Source organism: Bicyclus anynana, chromosome 5 (assembly GCF_947172395.1).
Source record: "Bicyclus anynana chromosome 5, ilBicAnyn1.1, whole genome shotgun sequence".
NCBI classification, from domain to species: Eukaryota; Metazoa; Arthropoda; class Insecta; order Lepidoptera; family Nymphalidae; genus Bicyclus; species Bicyclus anynana.
The window spans coordinates 7,278,194-7,303,091 of NC_069087.1; the positions used below are offsets into that span (position 1 = coordinate 7,278,194).

General features: G+C 37.0%; 1 protein-coding gene across 2 annotated transcripts in view; it reads right to left on the bottom strand.

Moving 5' to 3' along the window:
* Positions 1-24,898, bottom strand: part of LOC112053460 (transcription factor Sp9) — a 107,088-nt gene that overhangs the window by 52,950 nt on the left and 29,240 nt on the right. The gene's annotated exons all lie outside the window — the stretch shown is intronic.

A 24,898-nucleotide genomic window follows, 5' to 3' on the forward strand; every position in this document is an offset into this window, starting at 1 on the left:
GACATTTCATTTATTTGTCTAATATCTATATAAACTTATCAACATTAATTTGAGCACAATTTTTCCACGTAAGTTAATAAAAGTTGTGAAACATGTTTCCTTCTGAATTTTTGTACTTCGCTTACGTAATAGCAAAGCAATATGAGATTATACTTGACTGTAGGTACTATTTGTAACGGTATACCTTGTGTACCTCCATAACAACCTAACTATAAATAATTTCATTTTCATTAAAAACTAGCGAACGCCCTCGACTTCGTCCGCGTGGAATTCAGTTTTTCACAAATCCCGCGGGAACCGTGGATTTTTCCGTGATAAAAAGTAGCCTATGTGTTAATCCAGAGTAAAATCTATATCCATTCCAAATTTAAGCCGAATCGCTTCGGTAGCCGCACCGTAAAAGAGGAACAAACATACTTACACACTTACACACAAACTTTCGCCTTTATAATAATACTCGTACATACCCAAATGTTTATAAAATAAGTAGGTATTCTAATTCAAACAGGAATAAGATGCTGTCGTAAATAAAAAGATCACTTATAGAGTAACATCTGTTGCAGTATCACGTGACTAGATTTGCGTGATATCAACAGTAAAGGAAAGTGCATCCTGTCATACGAGGCGTATCCGCCCCCGCACGGATTGGGGACGTAAAAAATGGACCAATTTTTATAATAACGCTGGGGTAGGTAACGATCCAAATGTACTTTATTACAAACCGGAAACCTTTATTACTTTTATTGTGTAAAAAAAGAACAGATTTTTCGTGAAATTTTATACCTATAGGTACTCAGAGATTTAAGTAAACTGCTGATATATTTAACAACTGTAACAGGCTTTGTAAAATTTAAAAAAAAAATCTAAATTGCACGCAACTGCGCAACGCAATGTCACTGCTACACGCATATTCGCCTGGACCGATTTGGATAATATTTTTTTTGTCTGAAAGGGTATACACCTGAGATGGTCCAGTTGGCATCGAGTCAAGATGTGATGATGGAAACCTGGAAAAATCGTAGCGTTTGTAATTATTTCATTATGTAGGTATTTTATAGCATTTGATAAAGGTCTGGAGTCGATCTGATGATGAAGCCGAAACACAGATGAAGAAGGAACACAGTACCCAGGGTCTCGTGATCAGAAACCACACAGAGGGCCTAGTGGCAGTTTGATACTGTTACTATCGCGTAAACGTAAACGTAAACGCTAATTTCTAAGGAATTGCACAACTGTTTCAATGCCACATAACAGCATGAACATATTGAAAACTCCCACCTAGGTTAACTACTGGACCAACAAGGTTACATATGACCATATATTTATCAGTGCCAACAATCAAAATCCAAAGCCATAGGTCTGTGAACCGTAGTACTAACAGAAACGGCGAAGGTTCGCAGCGGGAGCGCCGCACGCGCAGATTACAATAATTACTGGCGCACGCGCCGCCCCGCCACCTCTAATCACTATCATTTGCACATGTTTCTATATTCCACATAACATACTATCGCCAACGACATCGCCCATTGTTGTTCTAACGATTCAATAACTCTAAGTTTTTTATGAATTCAGGTACAGAAAAAACACAGTTGTGCGCAATTTAGATATTTTTTTTATTCTACAAAGCTTCGTTAACATGATGAACTTTTAATAACTCTCTTTTTTCTATAAGTGAAAAGTGGAATCTAGGCACCTAAGAGGTGGATGCAATTGATGAAGATAAGTTTTTATTATTATTCAGCTTGTACTTTTTTCTATTCTTTGGTATGCTCGAAATTATCATTAAAACTAAGTAGGAAGATTTTATTTGATAAAACAGCTTTTTTTATTACAATTGTATAAAAGACTATAAAAATAGATAGGTCATGCATATAAATAAAACTAGCGCGAGTACGTCCACCCTTAGACCTCTCTAATTCGGTGTTCTATTATTTACACAATACTAAAACATAATCAAGCTTTTTAAAATTTTTGTCTGTCATTCTGTTTATCCGGGCCAATCTCTAGAACGGCTGAACCGATTTTAATGGTACTTTTACTGAGAGATAAACGAGGCTATTAAGCAACTTGTAGATTTGTGAAAAACAGTACAAAGTCGCGGGCGTCCGTTAGTCTATAGGTTATCTACCAAGGACAAAATGCATCATTAGCAACCTATTTTCAGCTGACTGTTGAGCATAAGTCTCCTCTCAGAATGAAAGGGGTTAGGCCAATAGTCTGCCACCACGCTGGCCCAATGCGGATTGGCAGACTTTACGCCCTCCGAATCGAAGGTAAAGGTCATGTCCACTGGGCTATCACGGCTCTTAATCATAAGACTGTACCTAACATAAATATATCTTGAAAAATTATGACAAGATTTATAGCTTACCTATACGTAACCTCTACAATCACATGAACTTTAAAACGTACAAACAGTATTTCGTACGTAATAATAAATGTAATTACATATTATTACAGCTGTAATACGGCGCCGTATTACAGCTGTAATACGGCGACCAGCACGCGCGCGCGCATCTGGCGCGGCCGCCCATGTCCCGCCCAGCAGCCAAGACTGTGGGCTCGAATAACAATCACAAAGAGCTAGGAACACTACCATTGTGATTCATTGTGCTACTGTGTTATTATATTTGGAAAGAGTGATGTAATTATACGTTTGACCGAGTAGCACATAATTTACGCAGCATTCCATTTTGTAACACGTTTGCTATTTAATCTTTTAGTTAGTGTTTTTTGTAAATAAATTAATCTTACAAATTAAAAAAAAAACTTGATAGTGTCTTTAACAGCGCCATTTTATATTATAGATATGTTATGTGGCAACAAAATCACCGCAAAATATGAGCCGAAGTTAGCTACTCCATGAAATTAAAACAATTAGCCACTCTTGTTCGCCTCAGTTTTGTCGCGCTAGTGACATATCCATATTATAAATTAATCTTTGGTCTTTAACATATAGCATCATTAACAACTTATGATAAGGTTTATTAAGCTTAATTTAGGAGTTTGTGATCACCTACGTCGTTAGATCTACTGCTTTTTTAACCAATGACAAGTTAACCCTTGACTGCAATCTCACCGATGTTAAGTGACGATATAGTCTTAGATGGAAAAGGGCTTACCTACCTTGAAGAGGCAAGTACAACTTTACCCAGAATTCAGACGCTTTCACATGCATGTTAAAGACAATGATGATAATGTTACTGATAATGATGATACAATTTTGAGGCATTTTTACCAGATTAATCCTGAATTCCTGTCATCCTCTGGTGCTTACAACATTTGGCTGACAAATACCGACAGTGCAAGTTAAATTATTATATATTTTAATCAGATCTATAGCTGTACGTAAAATTTTAGTAATAGGTATACTGTCTTCAACGTTCTTCTATAAAACGATAGATTTCCTTTAATTTAAATCTAAATATTATATGTAGCATAGTACTGCACTATGTACCTAGTAGTGCAGTACCTCTATTCCTAGAGAAAGCATGCCAGTACAGCCGGTTATCTATTATTTCAACTCGCACACAGTTATACCATTCACAAACACAAAGATAGCTTGACATTTATTAAAGGGCAGCTTTATTGCAACTGTCGGAAGTTGGTATAAGATTGCAACAGGAATCGTATTCCGTTGCACCCTTCAACAGTCTGCATCGCTTTAAGCCAACAATAGAATCGAGTATCTCAATGTCGTATCCTTATAATAGAGTTTATAATACCGCTGCATATCATACATATCATCTGCGCCTAGCAATCGGAAATTGATTCCTAGGCACATCGGTAAGGTAAGTTTAAACTTAGTGCTAAACCAAGGAATATTGCATGAGTATTTCTGAAATTAGTCTTTAAGCTGTACCATAGATGTAACTGTTGTAAGTATGTTTTCCGTTTTTAAATAATATCACTGAATACTGTATGTAAAAAAACAATTCCTTTACATGTTATATAAAACTCAAAGGTGACTGACTGGCATAGCGATCTATCAACACACAGCCCAAAGCACTAGACGGATCAGGCTGAAATTTAGCATGCAGGTAGACGTTATGACGAAGGCATCCGCTAAAAAAGGATTTTGATCAATTCTACCCCCAAGGGTATAAAATAGGAGATGAAAGTTTGTATGAAAATTTGTCAATTTAAAACCGATTTGGCTGAAATTTGGAATGTTAATAGATTTTACTCTGGATTAACACATAGGCTACTTTTCATCCCGGAAAAATCCAGGGCTCTCGAGGGATTAGTGAAAAACTACATTTCACGCGGACGAAGTCGCGGGCATCCGCTAGTTTCGAGTATAAACGTGGAAGTGGGGTGGATTGATGTTTGTTACTTAAGCAAGCAAAAATTACTAAATGGAATTTAATGAAATTTTATAGTTAGTTTTATGATTTGTATAGTTATTAGGATAAGTTAGCTTAAGTTCCCTATTGTATTCTTTCTCAATAAAAAAAAAAAGTTAAAAAAATGAAATTTTATACAGATATTAAAATCTGTATCTACTCTGACTACTCTGTATCCCGAAAAACTAAAGAGTTCCCACGAACTAATACTGGACAAGCAAATACCTTAAAGTAAATACCTAATTAAAGCCGACGAAGTCACGCAGCTAGTTTCTCGTAATTTGGGTAAATTGTTAAAAAAAAACGCTAGATAAGATTTTATACATATCTGCTATTATCAAGGATAATCTCTTGTCATATACCCAAAATATTGTCCAAGTTTCATTCACAACACGTGTGATTTCTCCTTTTTGATACGAGCGCATTGTCGGCGTAGGCCGCTTAGCACCATTCATCTGTTCAATACGAGTACGTTCAATGGGGACATTTGACGACCGCTTCCTATGCAAAATTCCGCTTAATCCCGGAATAAAGGTTGTACATTTGAATGTTTCCGCTGCACGGGCTTTGGGGCTAAGGATGTTCGTATACACACGACTTTAAGGCTTGGCTCATATCGTAAGTATCTGACTCTTCATGAAAATGGTGTTATTACACCTACTTGTAGATAGGTAAGTATATTTATAATGCTTAAACTAATGCTCAAAGCTAATTCTTTTTAAACGACTTCAAAAAAGAAGGAGGAGGTTCTCAATTCGACGCGTGTTTTTTTAAATGTTTATTACCGCATAACTTCGTAATTTCTAAACCAATTTTAAAAAATATTTTTTTGTTTGAAAGAGTATACTTCCAGATTGGTCCCATTTAATTTTCATGAAAATCGGTTAAGTGATTTTGTATTAAAATGAAAATAACGAAATGGTCCGTACTGTAGCGCCACAGTACACAGTAAAGCTGATTAAAACATAAACTTTTAGGATTTAAAGACCGCGGGAAACGGCTTTAATTAATACGTCACTGGCTTGGCACCGCCTTCTAAGTGATCAGAAGGTAGCACATATGATGATATTTTTCGCTTTTGTGATTCTGAAGTCGGTTCAATTTTTTTGTTAAAATGTTTTATGCTATTATTGCGTGCTGAGACGGCATATTTCCTAATTATTAAAAGCTTAGTTATTAAAGCTTTCGAATTCGAAAATTCATTACAGGTTTCTCATAAGGTTCACTTACAAGTATAAACAAATAGGACAACGGTAATAATATAATTGGCCTCGAATTTTATTATTCTAATATTAACAGAGTAGGTACGAGTATAGGCACCTAGTAGGCTTATTTCCGGTTCAAAAAAAACGGTAGATAACATAAATCGATTTAAATACTTTTTCAAAATACCTATTAATTTATTATATACATTTAAAGAGAACGAAGAATTTTTACGTGGTACTAAATATAATCTATGTTTACTTAGCAAGTCGTTTGTGTGTCAAGGCTCTAAATGTGCCTATACAATAGATTCGCGATGATGTTCACTTGACGTGGATATTGAGATGTCTGTACGTATTCGACTGGGCTTACAATCATAATAGGATTAGCAACAACGGATGAATTTTGTTTTGAAATTATAAAAGCTCTTTGCACTTATCTCTTTATTGAACCTACGTGAGAAACTTGAGTTTTCGGTGATAAGCTTTACCCACTGGTCTACATTAAACTTTATTCTATTTTCTATGTGTACTATCTATATAAGTTGATAATATAATAAAATAAATAAATAAAATAAGCCTTTATTACTGCTGGTATTTAAGATTTACATTTTAAAGTATATACATAATTCTTATTAATTAGCAGCTTGTCCTTCGACATAGGCCTCCCCTAACGATCTCCACTTTTCTCTGTCCTTCGCCATTCTCATCCATTCAGGACCGGCGACCTTTTTAAAATCATCCTCCCAACCTTTCTTCACCTGTCTTCCTTTATTCCTCTTACCATCCCTTGGATACCATTCTGAAATTGTTTTTGTCCATTTCTCGCCCTTTTCCCGTATCATGTGTCCTGTCCACTGCCACTGGCAGTGGGCAGCAGTTGATAATATAGATATATAATATATATCTATATTTTCAACTTTTGATAATATAGGTAGTATTTTATTAAATTATATTTTTTAAAATATTAGGTACCTTTTCCCTCAAATTACCAAGTCACAAAGGCCGTGTTAAAGGATTGGGTATAATACCGACCTCTTAACTGTCCTTAAGTTATTCAGGCATCATATAAAATAAAACCAGAAACATAAGGAACTTATGACTTAGCTGAAAATCATAGATAAAGTCAAAGTTCATTTATTTCAATTAGGGTTAGCAAAGCAAGTTCTAAAAACGCGACTTGGTGTGTGATCATTAATAATGACCGAGTAGATATGTCAGGCGAATGAAAGCATACAAAAGAGGAATCTTTTTGTGGAATGAAGTTATAAATATTAGGTACCTATATACCAAAGTATCATAATCATGTTACGTACTTAGATATGTACGAAAGCGATACGGCCATAAAGTGTGCAAGCTTACGCGTACGATGCAGGCTCAACATGACAGCGTCGACGCGATGAGCCAAACAACAAAACAAACCAGCCATCGCGTGTAATAATGGTGTTTCCACCCTGTAACAATAACTACATAATAGTCGAGAGCTTTTACGAGCTTTTGTGAGCACGTCGAGGCTACTTGCCGTTTTTGTGATGAATGCATCTCGTTGCGTTGTACGCGGTTTTACGACTGGGAATATTTTATTGAATACTTATTCCGCGCTTAAAAGATTTGGTGCCATTCAGTTGAAGGGGTCTTAAATCCCTTTACCGTTTTGTGCCTTCATCATATTGTTGGCCTCGTGAAACACTTTCGCGACATACAATTGAATAATGCATTCTTGCCAGTTTATTTATGGTGTCTGTACGAATTTGTTTCTTAAATTTTTATGCCTATTTATGAAAGTGTAAGGAAAACTAATAAAGGAAACTGAGTTAATTGCGTGATCGTATCAGAAGTGAGGAGATCTGCAGACGTACCAAAGGCAATGATATAGATCAGCGAATCACGAAGTAGTTCGTAGTAGACCAAATATTTATCTAAGAGTGTCTTTCTGTAATTGCATTACGCAAAACTATTAAGTAGTTGTTGATATAACTTTCACATATTCACTACTTAATTTGATTGAAAAATCATCTTTTCGAATAATGTTTAACATTTCTGGAAATATATAAGTAGGTATACCTTCTAAGCCAGTAAACCTACTCAAACCTAAAAGTTAGAACACAGATAAACCTTATACATTGCATGTCTAGTGTAAGTGCCTGGAGCTATCTGGAGTTGGGAAGTATGTTATATTAACTCCTAACCACGTTCTTCTATAGAAGAGTGGAGATCAACTTTCTTAGGAAACAAGGATAAAAAATAAACCTAGCATAGCGATGTACTCGTACATAAAAGACCATTGAAGCCAGGGGCGTAGCTACCGCCGTATCAGCCGTATTAATAATACGGGGCCCCTGGACTACAGAGGCCCCTTACATGTAAAAGGAATAATTTGTAAAATATGATCTACATGTATCATCTATATGCCAATCTGCATTGGGCTAGCATGGTGGACTATTGGCCTAACCCCTCTCATTCTGAGAGGAGACTCAAGCTCAGCAGTGAGCCAAAAATGGGTTGATAATGATGATGATGATCTACAACCTTACTTAATCTGGTGCTTACCGGAAAAACACATTAAAAACAGCAGAATTTTTCATATTTTGTGAGACATAATTACTCTTCAGGCAAAGTCAAAATTCATTTATTTCAAATAGGCTTAGTTTACAAGCTCTTTCGAAACGTCAGGTAATAATATTAAACTTAAGATAATGGTGATAATAATTATTCGAAAACTTAAAATTAAAGTTACGAGGGTTCCAAACGCGCCTTGGTCCGAGAAGAGCCCACAACAAACTCAGGCCAGGTTTATCCTTTTTAGTTTATCACCATTTAACAATAGCACTATAAGTAGCCTATCATGTAATACATTTCATTTCCAAGCAATTTTGTCATTTACGTAATCATTGACACTATAATAAGACTTTTCTATAAGCTTACGTTTAATAAAAACTTTGAACTTAGAAAAAAAACTTTGAACTTATATATAGGCCCCTCAACTAATTTTGATACAGAGCCCCTCCAAGCCAAGCTACGCCACTGATTGGAGTGTGCGTTTGTCCTACAGCATAACCCGCTCGTCCGCCCATATAAAGCACGACATGAATCTCCGATACCCTTATTGGTTCTTGGTTACATTACATTATTCGTGATGGCACTTCGATATGCATGATAAATTATCCCCATATACACCGACGTATTGCGAAAGGCATGCATGGTATCGCAGCCTTAAAGGAAATCAATTTCGATAATTAAATCAATTTCGTATTAATTACAGACCGTAAATCAATAGATGGTTATAGTGATTAATTTATGAAGACATATTATAAGAAAGACAAGAAAAGTGTTCGGTTTTGACGAAAATTAACGGTGAATTCCTGAGCCATTGTTTATAAGCCCACCTTTATTACAAGTAAGCAAAAGTAAGCAAAAATTATACTATAGATATGTAATTTTTTTTCTTAAAGAATATTTGCTATATCTATTTTATTTAAATGACCTATATTTCCATTCCGGTCGGTCACTAGTCGGGAAATACTGTTTTAGGAGTGGGTACGACAATAGTCCAACGGGGCGGAGATCGAACCACCACCCCTTGGTGATGAGTCCGACTACTCCTACCGATGAGCTATTGAGGCTATTAACGCGTCAAAACGAGATATAAAGCTTAAAACCACCAAGTTGCTCCAATAAGGATAATTTAGGTTGGCGATGATATTGGGTGATTCTATAACGAACGAAAAACATTAAGAGTGTTTTTAAAAAATATCTTTTCCGTCATTTTCTTGGTTAGGCAGAAAATAATATTATAAATGGGTAAAGTTTTCATCTCTCTGCCCAGATTAAAATCAAAACCGATAGTCTTAATGGTGGGTAGATAAAATTAATTCGTAAGCATTTATTTCAACTAGAGATGAGTCGATATGGACGGCGGCGTCGCGTATAGATCTCCGTCGACAAGATAAAATTAATAGCCGCTATTAAACCGCGAACGCTTTGCGGAAGACTTCATTAATTTTACACAAACGACGTCTTGAAACGCGCGAGATGACCAACCGTAACGGCTCACTGCCCCTTCACGATAGCGTTGGTGTTCATCCAACACCCCGATATCTGACGTCATCTGGACGTGGGTTGTTTAACACGTTCGCTGCGGCACGAGGTCAATTGACCACGTACGTCTAGCTTCTTCAAGAGTTCTTAAGGACCCCGTACCGCACAACATCGTTTTAGTATGAGATCAAAAAACCTCGTGCCGCACTAGAGGAAAGTACAGAAATACCAGTGCCGCAGCGAACGTTTTAACTCATGATGGACTGATAACCTCAGGCGAAAAACCCATTCAGAACGACCCGAGGTCCGAGTCTCAGAGGAGACTTTCTTAAGAAGTCGTTCCGGTTATCTCTTCAGCTTCTAACTTCGGGCCTCATAAGGCGATGCTTCTGCGCTCGCCCAAATACCCCGGTGACGCCGCTTAGGTGTAATTAAGGAGCCTAGGGCACTTACTCAATCAGAAAGAAAAAGTTTATTTAACGCTACTTCAACGATAAAATTTTTCACAATTGCATACACACATTTATATCTACTAAGGGCTAGGTGTGTAGGTATGTATGCTAGTTTATGTGTGAGTGCAGTCTTGAAAGCTAAAATAGACTTCCCATGTTTTGAAATCCAGGTATTTAAGGTATAGGTATAGGCTGATAAACTTACAGCCTTCATAAAATGACTATCATTCTTAGTCCATCATAAAAGGAAGATAAAGTTCGTATCCACATCTTGGAAATGGAAATAGCTGTGCTTGTAACATATTAGCAACTTTCTCATTCCCATCTTTTACAGATATAAATCCAAAATGTGCCATTGTAAAAGCAATAATCAAAGACGCAACAAAGTATAATTATACGCCGCGATGTATAATTACGGAGCTATTCATTAAAATTCAACTAAAGATGAAAACAAAATCCGAGATTCACAAATCAAAGGCAACTCGGCGTCGGCCGCGGGGGCTATAAATCAGAGGCGCGCTTAGGCCTTCTTAGCTTTTCTAGATAGAGATTTATCCCGTAATAACACGTTGCTTTTCACTAAATCAACTGCCGAATTATCCGGTAGAAACAATGATTAATGCCCGGCTGCCGCAGTAATGATGGGACGATAGGTCGCTGCACGCCACAATTGCTCATCTAGCGAACTGTGGACGAGACCACTCCGCGGCTCGTTGCTAGATGAACTCGATAAGCTTCCGTGGCAACTTGTAAAGAAAATTGTTGTAATTTTGCCATCAAAATTGCAGGAAACTAAAAAGTCGCTGATTTAATAACAGAATAATAATGTGAGAAGAATGAAGTTCTGCAATTAAACACGTACCTACTAGTATTTGTATATTCCAAAGTTTTTAAAGCAACATCTTTATAGGTTTGTTCCTTATAATCATTCTAAATGTGAAAGTTGTATGTGCGACCATAAACAACAACAAACATCTACATCTACCGACCACCTAATATAATGCATGTATCTGCAAATAAATAAATTGATTGATTGATTGACCAACACCCAAAAGATGCGAACCGAATTGAAATAAGCAGAATAAGATTAAAACATAGGATACTTTTATCCCGATATGTTCAAAATCATCATTTTTAAAATCACTGAATGGATTTTTGATGGTTACAAATTCGTATTTGTAGCTATCAAAAACGATCAGACTCTCAGGCAAAGAAACTTATTCATGTAAGTTTCTTCCACGAACAAGTTACGAAATATAAAAGTTACGTACAGGTTGTACCTACAATAAAATAATTGTTCGAAATTTAAATGCACTCATTGAAAAAAAAATAATAATACATACCTATTAAGGTCAAGGTTATTTAAGCTCGCGCTTAGAGCCTCCACGTACGAGTCGGTACAATCAAAATGCAATTATGCGTAGCCCATGCCTCGCTCCGTGTCGACGCCGATCTCATCTGGCTGTTTAACCGGGGAACGATTAAGTTTAATTAAACGCTATCTTTAATTAAACCTCAGGCCATAATTCATAAAAATAAAATACATTTGTAGACTGAAGTGCATCTAGGAAGTCTTTATTAAGATTGCGACTGCAAAGGGGCGGGCTGGCTCACTTGTTCAGAGATTTGAATAATCACATTACAACCGCACATTATCGAGCGGGCCATGTGCTTCAATGATTTCGACAACAAATCGAATATATACTAAAAAGGTATAAGTATAGGTTTTTCTAGATCTAATTTTGATTCTTTAATAAGTTACCACAGATCTCTTATATACAAGATCAAGATCTTATAAGGACAGTTAAGGCAGCTCCCTTCAACCTCCTGCAGTATAAGCCCGGGGTAAACCATAACTGCTATTCTGTGCGGGATCCCTTGGGATCTATTATAGGATCCCAACGTCCCGTTCATTGCCAGTTTAGTTTTCTGATTCGATCTCTCAGAGATACTGTGTTGTGAACACAGCCAGCCTCATCGCCCTCAGAGTGATGTTGAGTTTTCTTATGGGAACTATGGTTAATGGCCAAGATTGTCACAATTTTTTTTTAGGAAAACACCCGCAAACCCGTTGAATTCGTCTACAGGCGGTACAGTATAAAAGAAAGCTATCTTTTTAAATTGGTATAGATATGTAATTATACAATTTGTTTCAGCCATAATATACAAGTTAGCAGCTTAGTTATTCATCCATAGCCTTGATAGGTGCCATGTAGTCTGAACATATTGCAAAGTTCGGACCAATTCCTCAGTTTGCATACCTACGTCTCAGCTCATCGGTAATATTTCAACAATAATGATAGAAGCCAGCGTGATAATAATTGTTATTACTATGATCCACATCTGCTATTATTTTATAATTGAGGGCTTTTGGGTGAAACCCTGCAATTATAAGATGAGCCTCGAGCTACAACGAGAAACATGCAACGCGTTTTTGCTCCGTCCTCCGACGGTTCTCCAAAATTAGGTTTCACAAGAGTAGCTGGCTATAAGTAGGTACACAAACATTTATATACATTTTTAAAAAGTTCATGTTATATTTAAGTTGGCAATTTAAAGATATTAATAAACATGGATTAAGATTTAATTAATCCTCAATTTTCTTCAAAGTAAAGTCAAGTTTAAATAGTAGTTTACATTATTTTGAAATAAGTTGAGGTTTAAATATTAAATATGGCCGTTACAGTAAAGTAATTTTTATTACGAATTCGGTGTTTAATTCATATGACATTTGTTGCACTGCAATGTTAGGGTCAGTAAACAAAAATGCAAAACAATATTAAAAACACCAACATTATTTATCATCTGCGAAGCCAATACCAAATGCCGATCATTTGATTAGTTCGAACATTAATCGAGCGAAAATCTATACGCGGTAATCTCGAGGCCTGAGAACGTTCGTTCATTATTTATTATGAATATTAGTCAATTTTTATTTAGTCAAAAAAATCGGGGAGCGGCGGGCGCCCTGCCTGCAATTAACTGAGGCTACCCTGTAATTATGGACAGTAAATTTCTGGACGCATCCTGACCGCCTGTGTACGGTTCTATCTGCAAGCCGCGTACGGATTAGGTCACCGGTCTGTTAATCTTCAGATTTAACAACGTTAAAGGCAGCATGCTTTTTAATTTAGGTCACATCTGACACGCTAAGATTTTGTATATTTTGAGAGTGGAATATTATTTGATTTATGTCTTGATTTAGCGCCACAAACTTTTCAGATCGGTGCCTAAAATTGGTATTGAAAAAATGTCGCGGCGATCGCCGTTTTTCTCATAGCGCGACAATAGTGACACCCTCACCAGGCTAAATTACTTTATGGCACTATACGTTGGTTTGATTTTAAACTAGTTTCAATCTACCAAATCATCCTAAATCACTAGGAGCGAGCAGGTAAATTAATTATTAATTAGGTTAATCTATACTAATATTATAAAGCTGAAGAGTTTGTTTGTTTGATTGAACGCGCTAATCTCAGGAACTACTTTCAGTGTTAGATAGCCCATTTATTAAGGAAGGCTATAGGCTATATATTATCCTCGTATTCCTACGGGAACGGAAACCGCGCGGGTGAAACCGCGCGGCGCCAGCTAGTTACCTATAAATAAAAAAATGCAAGTAGATAGGTACTAAGTTTTCGGTTTTGACATCCTGTATTAAGTTTTCATTCATAAGATAGGCGCCTGCCTCGACCTTACCCGGATCTGAATTCCTATTTTATAGGACATTCTATGATATTAAAACATAATATTAAGATCAGCTGTGAACCATTGGTAGCAATCTTTTCATAGAATTTAAACAATATTTCAAATACAGGCGCAATGATACTGGAGATTAAGTACTCTATGTACTCTTACATAAAAGTTTCACTCTGTTTCATAGTTTATTTTATATCTTATCTAAATATATATAAGCAAAAGGTCATCACGAAATCTCGAAAACTGCTTTACGTAGAAAGATGAAATAGTTAGTAGACTTCCACCACATATCTATTCTGTGCTTTCACTAAGTACGGATTTTGCGACAGGGCTGGATTAAGGACCGGACCGAGGTCATAGGCGTCTGCTAGAAGATATATATTTGTTTCTTTGAGTTAACGGTCATGTGTCCCTCTGTGAATAGTCAGTATGCGTTAACAAGATGATGAGACTCATTGAATGATAGAAACACATTAATTCCTGTTTGAAATTATGATTGTTAACGAAAGAAATATTATTAGAATGACCGTTTATTTGTGTGTTACTTCCAGCTGGAACAGCAACGAGGCGATAAAAGTGAACTTAATTATATATTGGCTTTATCTCCGCAGACATCTTGATGCGGTTTTTGTGTGAACCAATTATTGCATCCTATTGAATCTTAGTGCTATCAAAATAAGGCTCATTATTCACACGATAATTTGGTAGATATCGACCGCTGCACATATAGATGTGTGTTAGGTTATAATTGAATTTTGTTGTATATAATCTATTTGAATCATGTGCATAAATTTATTTTAATTATCACACTGTCTCATTCAAATCTGAACAGTTAAAGTATAAGTGTAAGAATAGAATGTGATGCTAGACCTTCGTAATTGTGTGAAGGCTTAGTCAACCCTTGCTCCTACCAAATGTCATGTTGGACTATGGCGCGTTTCGAACCCAAGTAATTTTAATTTTATGTTTTCGACTTTTATTATCACCACTTGATGATAATAACTTGACTTCATGAAACTATTCTTATGAAATAAATTTACTTTGACTTATGTTAAATATTAAAAATTTTTGAACCATGGCGGCTGATGTAGTAGTTAAAACTGGCCAAGTGATTAATTTTATCAAAGTTAGCACTTCACAAACAGATCTCAAAACTGTAAAGGGATGACCATGGTTTACCTATAGAGCGATAACCCACAATATTGTTTAAAAACCTATATAACAACATCTCACACTATAGGATATATATTGTGCGCTTCATTATAGGTGTCGCCAAATCTCGACTGTCACTCGTTAAGCGTGTAAGCTCGCTTTATCTGTACATTTTAGATCTACATTTTGAACATTTGCATAACGTAACACGATATGTACTTGTACAAAAATCATATTAAGAACTGAAACGTGTCGATCTCTGACCCTCATTCATTCACAATCAAACGATGTCGCGGCACGTATCGCTTGTCGTTGTCGTGTCCGTGATTCGAGGCACAATGGAATTCCCGCCATGACTCGACAGAATGTCCGCCATTCATGCTCTTGCCTCTTTGCACCACATGCGAGGGCCGTTTCACTGCCTTTAATATTGATAAACGCGTAGAATAAAAGCTACTTTACTTGAAGGCTATTCATTTGACTTTGGTTGTTCTTAAGCTAATATGAGACGAAGCTTTGTGTGTATTTTCTTATTTTTAAAAGCGTGCAGCGTGCAGTTTGTGTATTCGTTCGTTTCGAAATCAATTTAAGTGTATTTGTTTAAATTTTAAAGCGTATAATTTTTTTAAACAATTTTTCTTTATGTATATAACTTCGTATGGGAGGATAAACCGTTTCGTAACGTAACGCGTTACAGCGCCACTCTGTCTTTCTCTCACGCAGTTATCACTTCTGTCGAACGTCTCGAGATGCGCAACACATGTAGTGTGTTATGCTACGCAATACAAGCTTTTAGGTATCACCGGTTACGTATAATAATAGTATAAGAGCCGTGGTAGCCCAGTGGATGTGACCTCTGCCTCCGATTTCGGAGGGTGTGGGTTCGAATCCGGTCCGGGGCATGCACTTCCAACTTTTCAGTTGTGTGCATTTTATGGAAATAAATATCACGTGTCTCAAACGGTGAAGGAAAACATCGTGAGGAAACCTGCATACCAGAGAATTTCTTAATTCTCTGCGTATGTGAAGTCTGCCAATCCGCATTGGGCCAGCGTGGTGGACTATTGGCCTAACCCCTCTCATTCTGAGAGGAGACTCGAGCTCAGCAGTGAGCCGTATATGGGTTGATAACGACGACGGTTACGTAAGCGGCAGGCAACAGGGCATCACCCCGCGCGCGCCTTCGAACCACCGAAGTCTCCTATGTTGCAAATATCCTAATTGTATTTATCTTCAACCTACGTATTGCTCTAACATAGGAACCAAATTACAATAACCAAAAAAAGAGTTAGCAAAATAAAAGTTGAAGACAGCACATGTGTTCATAACATATTGTACCTAAATTAAAAAAAGGATATCCACGACCGCGAATGACGACCTGCGACCCCTGATTTACATACAATGATCAATGATCATGCGTGGGCGCATTCCTGACTACGGGCCTGACTCGGCTTTGAGCGTCAGGTTTCTACGTCCTGTCTTGTAGCTGAACTTGTTCATGTGAAAGTGCATGTAAGTGAATTTAATACATAGGTATTGGTTTTAAGTAAGTAACTAAGAAGGTTTATTATTGTTTTTGAAGTTACCCAATAAGTAGTAACCAATCTAAGTAAAATGTCTTATAGAAACCGAAAGGGGTATGGATTTTCATCTTACTTCTCACAAGTTATCCCGCTTTCATCTTAGATTGCATCATCACTTATCATCAGGTGAGATTGCAGTCAAGGGCTAACTTGTTAGTTAGGTATTGTACCTACTCATAATACAGAAATTACTGTACTTTACTTGTTTTACTGTTTTTGTGTGTTACTTTTTTATTCTTAACTTCTTCATTTTAAGAATTTATATTTATTAAATAATATTTATTTTATTTCAGGTATGCAGGTTTCCTCACGATGCACATACTATACAAACAACCAACTGTCAAAATAGAAATAAGAAATATTTATTGGAAAATACTCAGTATAGAATTACAATGGCATCCTGGCCCTTAGATATAGGTAAGCTCGTGTCTTATGGGCCAGTGACTTCCCTTATGTACATGGTCTTTATATACAGGGTGCTGGGGTATTTCCCATAACTCTAAGGTTTCTTTACCGAAAATTAATTAAAAATCAAAGAACATGACGTGTTCTGAAATTAATATTTTCGGAATTAATAATACTTCTTTTGTAAATATATCTTAAAAAGTGACCTTTATACGCATGCTTATAATTATGAAGTAACCTAATTTTAAAATGCAAGGATAGCGAAAGGCGTGTAAAAAGTTTTATTTTTAGTTAAAGTAATATTAGTTATGCAGTTCGACTCCTATAAGTAGACTTGTCAACATCTTGAAGTTAAGGGAAGTAGGTAGGTACTCCCTAGCACCCTGTATAAGGGAAGTCACTCATAGTCCAACTATCTTCTAGATTTTTAATGTTAGATAATCTATAAAAATCTCATATCTAAGTAACAAAAATACTAACAAAACAAGAGAGCAAAGCCCAAGCAGGCGTGACCGGCGTGGCATGTTTATTTCAATCGGCAATTTTTCAGCGCGCCTGTACCGCATTGCAGCGCGGAGATTTATCGCATCACTTCACCCTCGGTCGGGAATCGGCCGTGATTAATGAACTGCTCTATTTACTGCTACGTCGACTATTGTTGCGCGAATCTACTGGACTGGACAGAACTGGACTAAACGTAACAAAAAACTTAAAATGAAAAAAAATTCAACCGACTTCCAACTCTAAAATTTTTATTTTTTCATTTATCATACATACTGAGTGTGAACAAAAATTAAGAAGCAATTAGCTAAAACGTTATTTTCTTATGATAAGTACCTAAGTCAAACAATTCCAATTTTAGAAATACTACCTTAATACCATCTTATATACAAAATTTCACTCCCCCTACATCCACAAGTCTTCCAGTCCTCTGTCTTCATCACCAGACCCCCTATGCAGTCACAATCCATATGAGTGGAAAGTTCTCATCAATAACTTGATTAATTTGTTCTGTTTGAACTTGATTAATTTTAATTAATCAAGTTCAAACAGAAGCCGTCGAGGAGTTCCCTTAACTCTCCGTCATCTTCATCATCAGACCCTTAATACAGTCAAAACCTATCCAGGTGAAAAGTTCTCATGAATACAAATTTATCAAGTCCAAACACAAGGTAACTACTGCGAACCGATGAGGAGTTCTCTTAACTGTCCCTCGTCTTCATCACCAGACCCTTAATATAGTCACAACCCATCTAGGTGGAAAGTTCTTATCAATACAAATTAATCAAGCCCAAACAAAAGGTAACTGCTGTAAATCGTTGACGAGTTCCATTGTCTGAGTTTCGGCTCCATCATCAGACCAACTCCAGACCTTCATAAAATTGTAGTGGTTTAAAATACCTTATGGAAACACAAACAAACGCACTAGCCGTCTTTACGATTTTCGAAAGTTCCCCAAGATACCATCATCAGATCCTGACATGAAAAAAAATGGGACCACCCTGAAATCAAACCCTTCAAAACAAAAAAAAATTCAAAATCGGTCCATAAATGACGGAATTATTGCTGGACATACATAAAAAAAAACATACATACAGCCGAACGTAGAACCTCCTCCTTTTTGGAAGTCGGTTAAAAACCTCAATACTTTCATAATATTAGTATTTCTTTATCCTCTACAAGTCAGCCTTTGAACTAGTACATGTTATGTATTCTATGCTGTGCCTTGACAACAATCTTACCTGATGGTATAAGTGATGATGCAATCAAGGATGGAAGCGAGCTAACTTGTTAGGAGTAGGATGACAATCCACACCCCTTCCGGTTTCTTCGTCGTCGCTTGGCGGTACCTACGTCTTTGCCGGTAGGGTGGTAACTAGCCACGGAAGCGTCTCACCAGCCAGATACATCACGGACAAGTAGTTATGATTTTATTATATAGATACATAAAGATACCAGCGATGGTGAAATATTCCTGACCGCCTCAGAAGTACTGCCGCATTCTTCAAAAGTTTTGAGTATACAATAAGTTCTGATACAACTGACATACAGTTGTCTACTAGAGGTAACTTCTAGTAGAGGTTCTTCGGTTTATTTATATTTTGGCTAAGTTATTTGAAACACTGAAATGATTTGGAATGGGAAATAATTTAATTGCAGATCCTAAACTGTTTAAAGTCTCTCTACAATTTTTTTGACGGTACAAGCAAATGGCCCACATTCACCTGTAACTAAGCGATACCTGTGACCTAAATGCAACTCCTTGTCGAAGAAAAACTTCCTACGAATCTGTTATTTCACCGACAATTAGGTACATGATATGTCTATGGTTCCGAGACTTGGTCGTTAACTATGGGCCTCATAAGAAGCCTCAGAGTCACACAGCGGGCGATCGAACGAGCTATGTTAGAAGTTTCTCTGCGTGATCGAATCGGAAATGAGGAGATCCGCAGAAGTACCAAAGTCACCGACATAGCTCAACGAGTTGCGAAGCTGAAGTGGCAATGGGCGGGGCACATAGTTCGAAGAGCCGATGGACGTTGGGGTCCCAAAGTGCTGGAATGGCGACCCCGCACTAGTAAGCGCAGTGTCGGTCGACCCTCCACCAGATGGACTGACGACATCAAGTAAGTCGCAAGGATTCGCTGGATGCAGGTAGCTCAGTATCGTGATATTTGGAAGTCCCTACAAAAGGCATATGTCCCGCAGTGGACGTCCATCGGCTGATATGATGATGATGATGATGACCTTACAGACCCGAACATACCAACTCGTAGAAGCAATAAAGAAGATTATATTTACCGAACAAAGTAAGTTTGTAGAACTCTATCTTCTACTAAAAGTAACCTAATTAAATAAGATCTCAAAAATAGTTGTTGTGAAACATGAGTCAAAATGTTGTTGTAACTTATTAAGCCAGAAGTATTTAGCCAAAGCGCATCACCCTATTGTAGGGTGGCGACAATTTCCCATACTCGAGTTCCCATCAGATGGGGTCCAGGCACGAGGCCCGGTTCGCGGTGACCGCATTACGAGCGCGACAAAGCGGGGGGCACCCTCGGGGACCATTTATCAAATGATCATTTGATTTTCTTGTGTTTGATCACTGAGCACATTAGAGTTTGCAACTGCGATGAGTGGAAATGGAGACAGACTGTCTTTTTTATATTCATTTTTTGTTGTATGCGAATAATGTTTTCTTTTTTGGTTTTTTAACTGAAAAAATCAATTTTCATAGGTTAATCATACTCGTAAGTACATGGGTAGTTGTACCTTATGTACATGTTATGTAAGAGTTACATAATTAATATTGACGGGTGATGTTACATGTGATCTAAGCATATCCCAACTCTGACATCATCATCATCATCGTGAGGAAAATACTCATTCTTTAGATTTGGCCCTTCACTATTGGTTGCAAGAGCTTTCCAAATCCCCACAAGTGGACGAGCGGATATCTCACTATCACACTAATATAATAAAGGCGGAAGTTTGTGTGTAAGTGTGAGAGTGTGTAAGTATGTAAGTATGTTTGTTCCTCTTTTACGATGCGGTTACTGAAGCGATTTGGCTGAAATTTGGAATGGAAATAGATTTTACTCTGGATTAACACACACGCTCCCGATGGATTTGCGAAAAACTGAATTCCACGCGGACGAAGTATACGTAGGTATACGTACGTATCTTTGTCAAAATAATTTCTAAAACAATTTTTGTAAAAACATAAAAAAGTTTCATAATCCACATACGCAGAATCGAATCTCAACGCTCGCGAAGTTTTAGCACTGCTCCAAAGCCGTCACTCACCCTCGCCCTCCGCGAGGATACGTCTTATAAAATACGATCTGTTTTGATTGTGGCCCGGGGCACAAATCAATTAGGCCCCCCAAAGACCCCCTGCGGTGCGAGGCCCGCGACATCCGAACCAGTGGCGCATTTTATGACACGTTGCTCAACGATTGCTGATTAACATTCACAAAGTTTATTAGGACCATTGACGGGTCTTTTTATAGTGCAGTATTGACATTGATTGGTTATTTCATTATGTTAATCGAGCGGTAGCAATGTTAAATTAACGTAACAAATCGGCTAGACACGGATATCATAAACGGATTGTTCGTAGGATCAAAGTTCTCTATTCATGAACAGGTTTCTTATGCTTCCTGGCTTTTGTTTTTCAATAAGAATTGAGTCTCCATCATCATAGGATTCAATGTTCAACATCGGACCATGTTCACTGGAAAATCTATAGAGAGTACTTTTTTGTCTAATTTTAAAATGAGAAAATACTAAACCGCACTATTATATTTTTGTGTCAAGCGGTGATAGCCCAGTGGATATAACCTCTACCTCCGATTCCGAAGGGTGTGGGTTCGAATCCGCTTCGGGGCATGCACCTCTAACTTTTCAGTTGTGTGCATTTTAAGAAATTAAATATCACATGTCGCAAACGGTGAAGGAAAAAAATCGTGAGGAAACCTACATACTAGAGAATTTTCTCAATTTTCTGCGAGTGTGAAGTCTGGCAATCCGCATTGGGATAGCGTGGTGGACTATTGGTCTAACCCCTTTTATTCTGAGAGGAGATTCGAGCTCAGCAGTGAGCCGAATACGGATTGATAATGATGATGATGATGATATTTTATACGCGTACTTTTACAGCCTAATTCCTCTTACAAAAACCTATTGAAAAAGTTCGTAACGTGCAAGTTGTACATCATTTTTAAATGTCGTTCTAAAAGCTAAATTGGGTTTTTTGACAAAATTTTATTAAAAACTTTAGAAAGGTTTTTATAACAGTTACTAAAACCTGCCTAAATACGTATATCTAAAATATAAAAGTTGTTAATAAAACTTAAAATATAGCTACAGGTACACCGTATCGATTTACAATTAATCTTCGTTTTAATATAAAATCTAATAGAAAATAATGACGTAATAGAGGCCGCCGGCGACAGGGTCGTTTCCCACGCCGCCGCGGACAATAATTTTAAAGTTTTTTTTCACATCAAAATAAATTAAGTTTTGGTAATCAGGCGCCGCTCGACCGCTCTCTCGCTTCTTCGCAATATTACTAAACTATCTTTACTGTTTATAACGAAAACATCGCGTTAGTTGTGTGTGTGTTGATTAATGATAATTTTAATATTGTGTATTTGTTTAGTGGTTCTATAATCTGGATTAATTTTGACGATTAAACTGACGGTCTAGGTTTCAAGTTTGTGCGATTTTCTAACTCATATAACCTATTAATTATTTTTTTTTTCTTTATTATACTTATGAAAGGTTTTAAAGTTATAAAGAAAGATGCTCACACTCATTCATTCACACTTCAAATATTTGGTTGCAATTTATTTGAAAAATATTATCATAATATTTGTTAAGAATTGTTTAACATAGTTGAGAACTACCAATTCTTGTTGACGATTGATGATTAATTGTTAGATTATTTAAGCTATTTAGAATATATACATTACTAGGTATATTTATACAGTTATATCTTGTAAACAGTGTATTAGTTGCCTAGATGTAGTTCTTACTTGTATCTTTTATTATATTACTTTTGTTAGGGATGATTAGTTATAAGAGTGCCAATTATAGATAGAATAAATACTGTAATAATATAGTAACTAATTTCCTAGATTTATATACTTTAGATATAAGCTTTAATAAACGTTATTTAGTACCCGTCTATCATTTTCCACTAGCATAAATTAGTATATTCTATTAGTTGTTAACTGCTTAACAAGTATATACGGACTAGTGTATTGCTGTCCTTGTCAAACATACCTCTCGCTCTATTATAATGTATCCATCTATCACTCTTACTTATAAGTTTGTCTCCTTCATTTTACCATATCTGTTTCAATAAAGTATACGGGTTGTGAGCGCTTCTAATCCCATATAATTCTGCACCCCAATAATATTACACACTTCACTCCCGAAGCCTGAAGCGATCGCACCTCTACATAACAAGAATTACGTGTTTTATTTATACGCGTCTCCCTGTGGTTTGGACTCTCCAAAATCCTCCACAATATTAATATAATCCAACTACCTGAGATTGCAATTTTTGAATTTTCCTTTGTCATATATTTTTTTTATTTTAGGGACAAATACATCGATCTCCTATTAAAAAGTGGATGCACAATCAGCAACCAAAAAACGTGCCCACTCAATGAGTGCCAAACACAACTTCTTGGCACTCAATTCAAGTAGTCGCATTTGCAAATTCAACCTTAAACTCAATCATTAAGGTTTAATTTGCTCTGAATTTGGGATTTTATTGGATATTGGACTATATTTAAAGGCCTGTAGGTATAATTTTCTTTACCAATAGTCAATTTGTCAAAGCAAAATTGGCCAGTTTTTAAGTGAAAATTTCTACATGATTGTGCGTCCTTTTATTATAAGAGGTCAATGGACGAATACAATGTAACTTATCAATTAACCTGCATTTTACGCTTGCAATAACTACAATATTTTAATCATAATAATCCCGGGATATGTGATATAGAAGCAAGAATTAATTTTTCACTTTTTTCTCAAAGCAAAGTCGCGGCAGACCATAGTTACAAACACATCTATACAACCTACCGCCACAAAAAACCTCTCGAGCAATTTTCGCCACATAATGAGGCCGTTACGGGGAATTTTGTTTTACCAACATAATAACACCGCCTTTTATTCGGACGCAAGGACCCGCTTCAGAGGGACAATATTATTCCTGGGCTGATGAGATTTTCGTGCTAAAATTTTAAAACTAAATTGCCCTCATTATGCCTTTAACTGCTGGATTAAAACTGGGAAGGTCAAACGAGGCAATGACCCACGCGAGCCCTAATAGCCTAATACTCATTACGGTGTCTCAACTTGAAAATCTTTTAAATAAACTTAATGAGGAAATCATATTTTATTACGTAGTTAAACTTAAATTATGCTGCACTCGTAAATACCCGGCGTCATTTTATGTGTTAAGATTTCATTATGTTTAATATTAAAATGTAATTTAAATAACACTTCAACGGACATTTCCATTTTCTTTACATTTACGAGCTACCTGCAGCTGCTGAGAAGTGGCATGGCAGAAGCTTTTTCATCATAAATCCACTACCTATATACTCTCCCGAATAGTGCGAAGAGCCGATGGACGTTGGGGTCCCAAAGTGCTGGAATGGCGACCCCGCACTAGTAAGCGCAGTGTTGGCCGACCCCCCATCAGGTGGACTGACGACAGCAAGCGAGTCGCAGGGATTCGCTGGATGCAGATGGCTCAGTATCGTGATGTTTGGAAGTCCCTACAAAAGGCCTATGTCCTGCAGTGGACGTCCATCGGCTGATATGATGATGATGATGATGATATACTCTCCAAAGTTCCAAGAAACCTGAATCAGAGCATTTCTGGCTGGTGGGAGGCTTCGCCGTGGCTAGTTACCACCCTACCGGCAAAGACGTACCGCCAAGCGATTTAGCGTTCCGGTACGATGCCGTGTAGAAACCGAAAGGGGTGTGGATTTTCATCCTCCTTCTAACAAGTTAGCCCGATTCCATCTTAGACTGCATCATCACTTACCATCAGGTTAGATTGTAGTCAAGGGCTAACTTGTAAAGAATAAAAAAAAAATCCATTCTTTTCATATTTGCCTGGGCAACTCGAAATTTATAGACAACAAGACCTTACGAATTGTATAGGCAGGTATATCCACAGATTAATGAATAATAGACCGCACGGAACATGACGGTCATAGCCGTTCCATATACAAAATTCAAATACGAATACATTCTCGAGTCAGTACCTACGACACGAAGCGTCGCATTATTATAAGGTGACGCGTGACTTGTAAAGACTCATTCTGGATCATTCTTTATTCTGTGGGTATATCTAAACTTTAGTCTTACGTATTAGCGTACCTAATAAATACAAAATGGAGGCAATTAGAAGAAAAGCGTGGTAGTTTTCTATTGCGAGCTCCTCGCTAGCGCCTGCGCAACGGACAGCTGTAATGGCGCTCGTGAAGCAA